This window comes from Rhipicephalus sanguineus, chromosome 7 (genome assembly GCF_013339695.2).
Source record: "Rhipicephalus sanguineus isolate Rsan-2018 chromosome 7, BIME_Rsan_1.4, whole genome shotgun sequence".
NCBI lineage: Eukaryota > Metazoa > Arthropoda > Arachnida > Ixodida > Ixodidae > Rhipicephalus > Rhipicephalus sanguineus.
In genome coordinates, this window is record NC_051182.1 from 47,642,440 (window position 1) to 47,655,248 (window position 12,809).

Below are 12,809 nucleotides of genomic sequence, written 5' to 3' on the forward strand. Positions count from 1 at the left end.
TATACGCGAACTTTTTTTTTTTCTTCGGCGTTTTCCTACTGAGCGCCGTTGCGAACGCCCAGTACCACCCGTGCTCTTATTCCTTCTCTCAATCATCGCACGCCGCATCCACACAACTCTTCTATAATCTGTCCTAACTACACGTCCCCGGCTGAGCACTTGCGCATCTCGTTTGTCATTCGGATATGTACGGTTAACTTTCGGGGCGGTTTTCTTTCTACAATGCTTTGCCTGAGCAACCCCGTGGGTATCAGCCAAACCAATGAATTTCTTGCTCTCCAGTAATACTACGTCTTGCATACGACCTGTGCTTTTCTCCTCAGGACGCGTTCCTTTCCGCGACGTGCTTCTCTCGATTTCTGCGACGCCAGTCAAAGCAGCAACCGTTTCTTGAGGTCCGATCATCATCTTCAGTGCGTCGCTCACTACCAACCTCATTACTGGATCTGCAAGACACATCTGAGTCCCTTTTTTGTTACTCCTAACTACGAGACAATTTCCTTTTTACACTCTCCACGGTAACTAGTCATCTGTTCCACCGGACCACAGCTGTGGGCCTCAGGCTCTGTAAGTTCCCGCAGGAACTCCACCTTTGGATTTCCTCTGCTATCATCTGTGGCCTTTGCCAACCTCATTTTGTGCTCCCCACCTTGACCTAAAGCTGTCCGCTCACACCAATGCAAGTTAACATCCAGGTCTTCTCGTCTGTCGTCTAAAGGAGCAATCACTTTTCTGGGACAGACTCGCGTCGATGTTGGAGTTCTGTCTCTGCTATGGAGCCCCTATCATATGTGCTACTCTCACTACCTCGCTCTAAAGTCCGCTGTTTCCACAGAATTAACTCCTTCTCGTGCTCAATCCTCCTGATTTCACGTTCCTCTCTTCGCGCCTCTCTTTACGCCTCTGCTCGCGTGCCTGCGTTCGTTCATCTCTCAGCCTTTTTCCTCGCGATCATAGAGGCGTATTGCTTCTTCACCCGAACCCCAAGCTTTACTGCTAACTCTAAAATCTTCGTCAAGTCCATCCTCCCTGCCGAATAGAAATCCGTGAGACCACAACAAAAATAAGAAAAAGGATCCTGGCAGGCTCGCCACTTATTTTTGTCACGGATCTCCGGATAACAGCCGGACAGAAGGAACAGACGAGGCTGAGGCGTCACCCACACCTATTTTAATTACCACACAAAAGAAAAACACACATTTTTACCCCCAAACCACTGCAAACATATAAAACATAGCGGTACTAAACAAAGAAAAGCTATCATACAGGACAACAAACAAGTTATAGAAGTCGCTAAACCGTATGAAGCGTTCGTCGCTTAACTCACAGCGTTCAGTGGCGATGCGAGATGAGTGGAGGCGTTGCGTTGGTCACTGGAATCGTCGGTGTACAAGTCGGTGACGAAGGCGCTCCCTGTTGTGGAACGCGAGCTGGCGTTGTCGTTGAGGCGGGAAGGCATAGGGTTCATTGACCTGTGCGTCGCAGGTACTTGAGGCTGGCCAGCGTTTCCCGGGAACAGGACCTAGCTCAGGCAAGGGCTACGGAGCGGTGCCGTAGAACGCTGCGCTCGGTGCACAAGCCGATGACGCTCCCTGGCCGCTGAGGGTGTTCGCGCCTGCCATCCATTTCCTAGGACGTGTCCTTCGATGTCTGGTGACTACGGTGCCGATGCCGTAGAGCGATGGAGCACGAGCCTACGGTGCGATGCCGTAGAACAAAGGCAGCCGGAGCGCCCGGAACACAGGCCGGCGACGCTCGTGCCCGCCTCACGCGCTCACGATCGAACACCCAGGGCCCTTCTGCCCACGTCATCTTCCTCTTTTATATCTTCGACTTCGTTTTTCTCTTCTTCTCGTCGTGCGGTTATACGTCAGGCTACGCTTGACGTCTTCCTCTTCTTCTATCACATTTTCTTTGTCACCTCCTATATGTGACAACGAGTGAGCAAGATACTGCATTCCATGAACTACGACAGCGGCTTCAAAACGACCCGGTTCTTGAACACTTTGATGACGAAGCGGAGACAGACATACACACGGACGCAAGTAACTTGGGACTCGGTGCCGTCCTCGTTCAATGGCAAAACGGAGAGGAGCGAGTGATTGCTTACGCTAGCCGCACTCTTTCGAAGGCGGAAACTAACTATTCGGCGACAGAAAAAGAATGTCTCGCGGTTATTTGGGCCATAGGAAAATTCCGACCATACCTATACGGTAGACCATTTCGAGCAGTGAGCGACCATCACTCGCTGTGCTGGCTCGCGAGTCTCAAGGACCCGTCTGGGCGACTTGCAAGATGGAGCCTGAGGCTGCAGGAGTACGACGTAACCGTAGTATACAAGTCTGGCCGCAAGCACAGTGACGCTGACTGCTTGTCACGAGCACCTATCGGATCTGCGTCTGCGGAAGATGCAGATGACTGTCCGTTTCTTGGAGCCGTCACCACATCAGAAATGGCTCAACATCAGCAGTCTGACGATGATTTACTTCTGCTCATCAGGTATCTGCAAGAACACCCTGTCCGTGTTCCACGAGTTTCACACGGGATTGTCATCGTATGTGATGAGAAATAACGTCCTGTACAAGAGGAATTTTGAGCACAGCACCGAGAAATGCTACTTGTCATCCCTTCGAACTTGCGATCCGAAATCTTGGAAGCCTGTCACGATGACCCCTCATCAGGACACCTCGGAGTGAGTCGAACATTCGCTCGCATTCGTGCCAAGTACTACTGGCCAAAATTACTGCATTCGGTACAGCATTATGTCAGAACTTGTCGGGAGTGCCAACGGCGCAAGGCGCCTCCACTAAAACCGGCCGGCTTCCTTCAACCAATAGAACCCCCAGAGGCCCCGTTCGAACAAGTAGGAATGGATCTGCTTGGTCCATTTCCGACATCATCATTAGGAAAAAGATGGATTATAGTAGCGACAGATTACTTAACCCGATATGCCGAGACAGCCTCTTTGATCAGGGGGACAGCCATCGAAGTAGCAGAATTCTTCGTCACTTCCATAGTACTACGACATGGTGCCCCTAAAGTTGTTATTACAGACCGAGGAACTGCATTTACAGCCGATTTGACGCAGTCCATAATGAAGCTTACCCACACTTGCCACAGGAAAACAACAGCTTATCACCCGCAAACGAATGGGCTGACCGAGCGTCTCAACAGAACGCTGACTGATATGTTGTCAATTTACGTAGACTTGGAACACCGTACATGGGACAGGATACTACCGTATGCCACATTCGCTTATAATACCGCATTGCAAGAGACTACCCACGTGACGCCCTTCCAGCTTGTTTATGGCCGAACAGTCACCACGCCTCTGGATGCAATGCTGCCCGTAAACGACAATGCTGAACACAAACTTGACATCAGCGATTTTACCCAGAGGGCTGAAGAAGCACGTCAGCTGGCACGACACCGCATTCGACAACAGCAGCGCATCGATGCGGACCGATACAACTTGCGGCGAAGAGAAGTCGAGTATGCACCAGGTGACCGAGTATTGATATGGACTCCCGTACGAACCCCTGGCCTCTCCGAAAAGCTTGTTCGTCGTTATTTCGGTCCTTACCGTGTGGTCCGCCGAATGAGCCCCTTGAACTACGAGGTTACGCCAGAAGGACAAGGGAGTTCATCAAGGTGCCGACGTCGCACAGAAACTGTACATGTGGTCAGAATGAAGCCATATTACGACCGGCAGTGAACATTCTCTACTTTGTGCTGAATACCACTATCACCGACGCAGATAACGGCTAACACCGTGTCAACGCCCTCGCCGCCATACGCATCGGGACGATGCATTTGGAGGGGGAATAATGATGCAAGCCATGGAACAGTCTTTAAACTACGCGCGCCCTCCCAGCGGACAACGGCGCCTTCGCCGCACGCGATCGGATCGAGTGAGATGGTGACCAGGAAAGAGAGGAAGAAGAAGTGAGGAGCCGCTCGATCAAGAGGGAGAACGCTTCTTGTTTTTGACAAGTTAGCCCTCAATAAATAGTTCTCACAAGACTACCTGAACTGTTCGTTACAATATTGAGTCGGCGGTAGTCCACGCAGAACCGCACAGAGCCGTCCTTCTTCGCAACGAGAACGACAGGAGACGCCCACGGGCTGTTTGAGGGTCGAATAACATCGCGGCGAAGCATGTCTTCGACTTGCTCAGTAATTACACGACGCTCTGCTGGAGATACGCGATATGGACGTTGCCGCAGTGGTGGTTGGGCGCCAGTGTCGATGTGATGCGTGACAGCAGACGTGTGGCCGAGAGAAGTTTGCGCGACATCGAACGAAGAACGAAATTCTTCCAACAGGCAGAGAAGCTGGGAACGCTGGACCGACGTAAGGTTGTCAGCAATTGAGGAAGCAAATACATCAGCGGGTGACGAGTCAGATGTGGAAACAGCACTGAGCCTACGGGAGCAGGCACAGTGCGTGTCACCCGGTGCGTCCATAACTTGTGCGTCTTCGAGGGCTTCCGCTCGGCCGAGACATTCCCCTCGCACCAACGTAACAATGTACGGGGATGGGTTCGTAACGAAAATATCGGTGTCGCCCTGAGTGACTTCTGCGGTCGCAAATGGCACCAGCAAACCTTTCCTGGTGAAAACGCGGTCAGAGGGGGAATTGCATGTACAAATACGGGCTTGCATAACACATACAGAATAAGGAGGCCCCAAAGTGCGAAACTGCCAGCGAGACCTGGGTGCCGACCCTGGCTGGTACTTTCATGAACATTGATCTTGCTCAGGATTGCCTTTACATGTATATTCACAACATGCTGCTTCTCTGCTTTTGCATTAAATTATTCAGAATGCCTTGCTTTTGAATGCTTCTATGATAGTTGATACAATTGCGTTGATACACATACAGAATAAGGAGGCCCCAAAGTGCGAAACTGCCAGCGAGACCTGGGTGCCGACCCTGGCTGGTACTTTCATGAACATTGATCTTTCTCAGGATTGCCTTTACATGTATATTCACAACATGCTGCTTCTCTGCTTTTGCATTAAATTATTCAGAATGCCTTGCTTTTGAATGCTTCTATGATAGTTGATACAATTGCGTCATTTCCAATAATATTTTGTATGTGCGATGGAAAGGAAAAATAAATCTGAAAGTCCAGCTACCAGAAAGGAGATCGCAGAGGAAGGCATCCACTGTCGCGTTTGGTTAATTGACAATTCCCATTTGACTCCCCGTAAAGTATACTTTTCAATCACGTTAAATTCACTAAATTCAATGTAGTGTAACTCAGTACATGCTGTGATCACTTTAATGTACGTTGATTCCCTTCATGCTCACTTTAATTTCTTCTTCGAGCCATATAACGTCATGACGTGGGCATTAGCCGAGCCCTTCGTGTTCTCGAGATTTTCCGACCGACGAGTCTTGACACGCTGTCGCCTTATTTGCAGGGAAAACTTCAGCGCACCAACACATGCATCGTCAGACGAGCCAAAGCCGAAACGCAAGCCTTGCACTTCCAGTTGGTCAGACCCACCCTTGCGGCTACGCCGATCCTGTGCCTGTTTTCGAAGTATTTGATTTCGAAACGCCCGAAAGAAGAGAAGTGATGTTGTCGCTCTGTACTATTTCAGTCACAACACATACCTTCTATTTCAAAATAAGGCAAAATTTTGGCTGAAAACGACTTTCTGCTTTAAAGGTGGATTTGAAATCCATCCTGGTCCTCAGGGAGTGAATGCGCGCTCAGCCACCTTATGTGAGGGCTCTTTGAGATAACTTTAAGTCAGAATTTTACTAACGTGTTTAAAGAGGCACAAAGGGGAGTAAACTGTTTCTCCCGTATTCACTGATTACCACAATTCTAAAATAACCACGCTTACCGCGAGAAGATCCTTCGTAAGTGAGAATATGTGCAAAAAAATGAAAAGTGCCTGCGGCGATGCAGCCGTGAAATCCACGTACCAAACGTCGTGACGTCATTAATTTTGACGGCGCCCGTACTCGGACCTATGCAGTTGAATCGGTAAAAAGGAAGTGCATTGTCGTCTATACATTGTCCGATATAGTTTAATAATACTCAGTTGGGCTGTGCTCTGGTGTCCGCCATGTTCTTTATTCCGAACGCCCTCCTCCTCTTCCTCGTCTTCACCATACCCTCTGTAACTTCTTCACAACCTCCATGTACAACAGTAACACTACTACTACTACTACTACTACTACTACTACTACTACTACTACTACTACTACTACTACTGCTACTAATAATAATAATAGTATTAATAATTATAATAATATTAATCATAACAACAATAATAATAATAATAAAAGGAACAAATGCACAGATCCCACGTACCGTGGGAATCGATTTTAAGAGAAGGATGCGCAGGAAGGTGACTGTGTCGCAATTATTCACATTGAGCGAAACGTTACGGAATAAGGCTAGAGAAGTGTGGAAATGGTATACGCAAACACATATTTTCAAGAGTAGAACATGTATTTTATAACCAGTTGTGTACAGTTGCTTAACGATACCCACAGTAACATAGGTGTTACTAACACCAAACGCAGTACGCTGATATGTAGTGCTTATATTTTTCGAAACTGCATAGCGCGAATTCAAATAGGACAATGAAGGAACACAGCTGCACAGGACAAGCGCTACTCAAGAAAGCTTTAGTCAGATAAGTTTCTCTAGATATATACACCGCCGTGTGGCACGCGCAGGCGCATTGCACGTACGTTACAGTCAGAGCTGCATTTGTTAGAGTTCCGTTACAGTTGCTATGCTTACACTTAAATGTTATGACGGAGGAGGCAGGTACGTTTCACGAACCCGTGTGCAAATGTGGAAGGGGTTCTTGGCAGTTCTTGAAAAAGGTCATCATCACCGTGTTCAGTGAGCACCAGCAACTCGACAGGACTTTTTATCGGATCCGTTCGTGATCGCGCCTACGAACGGTCTAAGTGTAGTGAAGTGCGAGGTATAGTAGAGCTCGTGCAAACCGGGGATGGCTTATACGAAGAAATGATCTATGATGCCTTCTATCCTGGACGTGGCACCGAGGTCTTGTGATGCCCTGTCCACATCGAAGCCGTCTTTTATGCCGTCTAAGAACCAGGAGTTCATGGGTTTTGATAAATCTATGCTGAAGTAACCGGTAATCATGAGGGACATAGTCCGCTCGGCAGAGTTATTGTAGGAAGCATTGACCTCGGTTTTACGTAATCTTCGTGGTCGACGCTGTGGACCACGTGGACGAGTCGATGGTAGCCCAGCGTCTTCCAGGGGTGCTCTTTCTTCAGCTCCCTAACTTTCCTTGCGTCGGCTGCTGTGGTGTAGTGGTTACGGTGCTCGGCTGCTGCCCTGAAGGTCACGGGTTCGATGCCGGCCGCGGCTTTCACAATTCGATGGAGGCGAAACGCTAGAGGACCGTGTACTGCGCCATGTCATCGCAGGTTAAGGCATACCAGCTGGTTAAAATTTCCGGAGCCCTTCACTATGGCGTCTCTCATAATCATATCGTGGGTTTGGGACCTAAAATGCCAACAATTAGTATTATTATCACTTTCCTTCCGTGTCGATGTGTATGTTCGCGGTTACTGCGTTGATTAAGACTGTTATCACCTGTGGCACATGCCCGCATAACATGAACTCTGGTGACTGAGGGAAAGGGTTTTATGTCGTACGAGACAGGTATATTGCTTTATTCATGTCATCACCAGTGAATCGTGTTCGTCATACTCTCATCCTATGCTTTGCAAATTTTGGTATACTACAACCTATGGAGACGACAGGGAGAGCTCCCAGACGCAGGCGGCTAGATAGATACGTAGATAGAAACGCCATAATTGCATGAGGTTCGCGAAGAAATGCTTCGAATTTAATAATAATAATAATAATAATAATAATAATAATAATAATAATAATAATTGTTATTATTATTATTATTATTATTATTATTTTTATTATTCGCACCATGCTTTAATATTACTAGTCTGCACCAAGGTTCCCAGTCGGGATGCATGCTTGCTAGGCTCCTGCCCGTTTTTCGGTAAGCAGCACTTTTTCCGCTGTGAAAGTTGCTCTAAACGTCGTCATGTGAAATGTGTAACCTGGCCTTATGAAGAGCTGCAACTTCTGGTGTGTGGATCGCGCTCATTTTGCTGCAATTTATGTGATCTGAGCTGTTCTTCTGGTAAGCCAAGAGAACACAACTCGGCGGTGTGCAGTGATGAGCATTGCAGCTCTCAAACCGGTTCCATCTCCAAGTGTGCCCATCCGGGTGGCGATCTCGCCGGGCTACGCCGCCTCCTCCTCGACGCGTTGGTGGGAATCTCGTTCCTCAGCGACGAGGTATCCCAAATACGCGAAGAAAACGAGCGCCTCCGTAAGGATAATTCCCGCGGTGTTAACAGCAAACCCACGTGGTTGTCTCTCTTCGTGCAGAGGTCCGCTTCCTACGTGAGAAGCTGACGCGCCGCAAGGCCGCCGTGGCATTGAAGGCACCTGTGATCCTCCAGAGGAGCTGAACGTTGACCGATCTGTGACCTCCAAGCAACCTGCGTACTCTGAACAACCTCTCTCAAAATTCTTTCATCTTGGAATTGCCGCCCGGTGACGTAGACACGTCTGAGCGTGCCAGTGTGATGCCTGCGACAGCCTCTTCTGCAGCGGTAACTGAGGCTGATAGAAAGAAGAAACCCGCCTCCTTTTGAGCTATGAAGGCATCCACGATATCTGTAGCTCAACGGCCACAACAGCCAAAGACCATTTTTGTTGCAAAGCTGAGTCCGGACACCACTGCTGCTGACATCAAAAAACACATTGCTTCATTGGATATGTCTTCCATCTCCTGCCGGGGACTTCAAACAAAATTCCAGTCATATTGTTCATTCTATATCGAAGTTGACGAGGAAGCACTAAAACGCCTGAATGACCCTTGAATGTGGCCCCTCGGATGCCTCTTCAAGCCATTTCGTGGAGACCTGCGCGATGACATGCTTCATCCCTCTGAGCTAGTGCCTGGAATCGCAAGTGCCATGTAACGTAGACATATTCTACCAAAATGCTCGGGGTCTGCGTACCAAGTCACTCGAGTTTTCTCTAATGTTCTTGCGTCTTCTTTTCCTATTATTGCTATTTCTGAAACCTAGCTCGACACTGAAAATTCCTCATCTGACTTCTTTCTCCCTACCTACACCACCTTCCTCAGTGACCGAAATTTCAGTGAAACCAAACAGAAAGACGGTGGCGTGCTGATTTGCATTGAGAATTCACTGAAATCCCTTAGAGGGAAAGACCTAGAAACTATCGAAGAATCGATCTGGCTAGAAATCAACCTTGAGCGCCGTGAAAAACTGTTGATTGGATGCTTCTATTTACCGCCCAGCATTTTCCCTTCCTCGTTTCACGATGTCATGTCTTCTATTGAACTTGTGATATCTTCACATAGTTGGCACATAATTATTGTTGGGGATTTCAATGCGCCTGGAACTGACTGGAGCACGCTTACCTTTTCTCATTACAGTCATTTCACAGAGAAAAAGTGCAGCCTGCTCTTGGACTTTCTGGCGTTTAATTCCCTACTGCAACATAATTCAGTCGTCAATTCCAGTGGCAACGTCTTAGACCTGTGTGTGTCAAACGATCAACCCCTTGAAGTTTCCCGCTCCAACATCTCTCTTGTACGTCCGGACAAATTCCACCCACCACTTAACGTAAGTGATCTGCATCAGCCGAAACAACGAGCTACAGCAGTTACGTAAACAAATCTCCAAGATTTCCGTTCAAGCGAGCTGATTACACGGGCCTCTATCACCACTTGTCCACCGTTTAGTGGTCACAGGTTACTGACAAACCTAATGTTGATGACCAGGTTGATCGGTTTACGGAGCTTGTACGAAGCAGCATGCTTAATTTTATTCCCCAGTATACACCTAAACAACGTAAATACCCCACAGGTTCTCATCTGAACTTATCAGTGCACTGAAGCATAAAGATCACACACACAGGAAATCTAAATGTTCTCCATCCAGCGAGTAGAAGGAAGCGTACAGCTTTTTCGAACTCTCTCTAAACGCCTATATAAATGGGATCATAGGTCGTATATTGAATTCTTAGAAAAAAGCGCCTCTGACAGGCCGGCTGAGTTTTGGAAGTATGTACATAAACGGTCTAGCGAAAGCGGAGAGTCCTTCAGACTACTGGACTCAAATGTTTTAGAAAGTGCATGCCGTCGCTGACTGTTTAGCCACGCATTTCTCATCCGTTTATAAGGCCTCAGACTCTAGCACTGATATCAGACAACAGCCCAAGGCAGTTAGCTCATCCAGTGCTTTGTCGCTGGATGAAAATCTTATCTGCGAATGAAATAAGCGCCTAAAACCATCCTTATCATGTGGCCCAGATGGCATACCCTCCGCCATACTAAAATCTTATGGTAGTATATTTGTTCCAGTACTGACTACGATATTTATTAACTGCCTGGACACTTCCACATTTCCTAACATGTGGAAAACTGCTCGTGTTTTCCCAATATTTAAGTCGGGCTCTAAAACAGATGTTTCTAATTATCGCCCGATTTCACTACTATGTGCCACATCAAAGATCTTCGAACTGGCTCTTCACAAAATAATGTCTTTTAGTGTGAAAAACTCATTGATTCCAAATCAACATGGTTTTCTTGCTGGCCGATGAACTACCACAAATCTTGCTAGTTTCATGACGCAGATCTGTACACCTATTTCTCAGAGAGGACAGGTTGACGAAATCTACGGTGACCTGAGCAGGGCTTTTGACGTAGTCACCCACACACTGATTATGGTTAAACTTGCACACTTTGACGTTCACTTGTCGATTGTAAATCTCTTGCACAGCTATCTGCTCAATAGATCTTGTTATGTTGCCGTAAATGGCCAAACCTCTTCTTTGTATAAAGTGACTAGTGGGGTCCTTCAAGGGTCGGTGTTAGGCCCCCTCCTATTTCTAATTTACGTTTATGATCTTTTGCCATTCGTAATTCTTCTTTCCTCTTGTATGCCGATGGCATCAAGGTATTTAGGGAAATTCATTCAGTTAACGACTGTCGCTTGCTGCAGTCAGATTTGTGTTCTTTTTCCTAATGGTGCAACGACAATAACCTTTCTCTGATTAACTCAAAGACAAAATTCATGTCTATCACTCGCAAAACATCTGCCGTGTCATTTCAATACTCTGTCAATTCTACGTCGTTATGCATGGTTTACGAAATCAGTGATCTTGGCGTTGTTGTTGATAGCACGTTAAACTTTTCTGCTCACGTTAAGCGTGCTGCTATGCGGGGTCTTTGCTCTCTGGGACGTGTTCGCAGAATATCTCGAGAATTCAGTTCTCGTATAGCCCTCCACGAATTGTACACCACAATATGTCTTCCAAAACTTGAGTATGCGTCCGTGAATAAAATGCCATTGCTCAATCTAGCGGTAACACCAATAAAGGGGTCCAGAATAATTCCTCAGCATATATAACCATGGCTTTGCTAGAAATCACCCTAAATCTCGTTCAAATACTGCTGTATTATAATCATTGCCACCACTTCACTGCCGACGAAATCATTCTGATCTGTTATTTCTTTACAAGCTAGTTCATGGTATCCTATCATGCCCTGTACTGCTCAATTGTGTTAATTTTGGAATTCCGCGTAAGTTAACCAGAGAGAATAGACCGTTTCATGTACCCCCCTGCTTCATCCAACACTCTACCGTTCACAGAATACAATGCTCTATAATGTTAATTTTCTTGATCTTGACGTTTATCATAACCCACAGTCATTGTTTTTATGCGAGCTTTTCAATGTTTTGACATGGTATGGCACAATGTACAAAGTCTTCACTTCTCCGACTTTCCGCATAGTTGTATATGTATGCAATATTAGGGGCGAAGCTCCTTATAGCGGCACCCGTTCGTCCATCGTAGCGTAGTATGTAACCAGTCTTACGCTTTGACCTGCAAGGTGGTGCCGGTGGGAGATTTTTCCTGTGCGTTGTTGAACAATAAAAAATTCGCAGCGTTAGCTAAAAGCCGACTTCTTCTGTCTCTCATTCCCATTAGCAGCCATTCTTTACCTCCAAGGTAGTGCCTGGTGAGATTTCTCCTGTGCGTGATTAAACAATAAAAATTTTGTTCAAAACGCCGTTGATTGATGAAATAAACCAACAAAACACGCCAGATGTTTTGTAAAAGCAAAACGAAAGAACGCCAGATGTTTCTAAAGCAAAACGAAAAGACGCCAGCTGCTTAACGAAAGACGCCAGATGTTTTCTAAGCAATGGTTTTCTAAACAATGAAAATTCACAGCGTACATGTAAAATTAAAGTGCGCTGCAAGTCGTCATAACTCATCGAACCTTTAGTATAAACGCGCCCGATCTCACGTCGGTGATGATGTACTGGGCAGAATTCACGGAAGATTCACGGTTTACCGATTCACCTCCGCAGCTTCGCCCACTCATCATCATTCACTCCGTGGATATGCTGTGATTTTTATTTTTCATTACCCTTGAATATTTCTCGTGTTGTCTTATTTTACTCCTCCCCTTTTGTGTTCATTTCTCTTGCCATTTTGCTCTTGTTATTCCTGAAGACTGTCTGAATTGTATTGTTTATTTTTATTATTTTATTTTTGCGTGGGCCTGCACAAAGACCTTACGGTTATTTCTGGGCACGTTAAATATATTATTATTATTATTATTATTATTATTATTATTATTATTATTATTATTATTATTATTATTATTATTATTTTTAACCCGTTGCGACACGGCGTCCTTGTTCGAGGACGCGAATTTCGG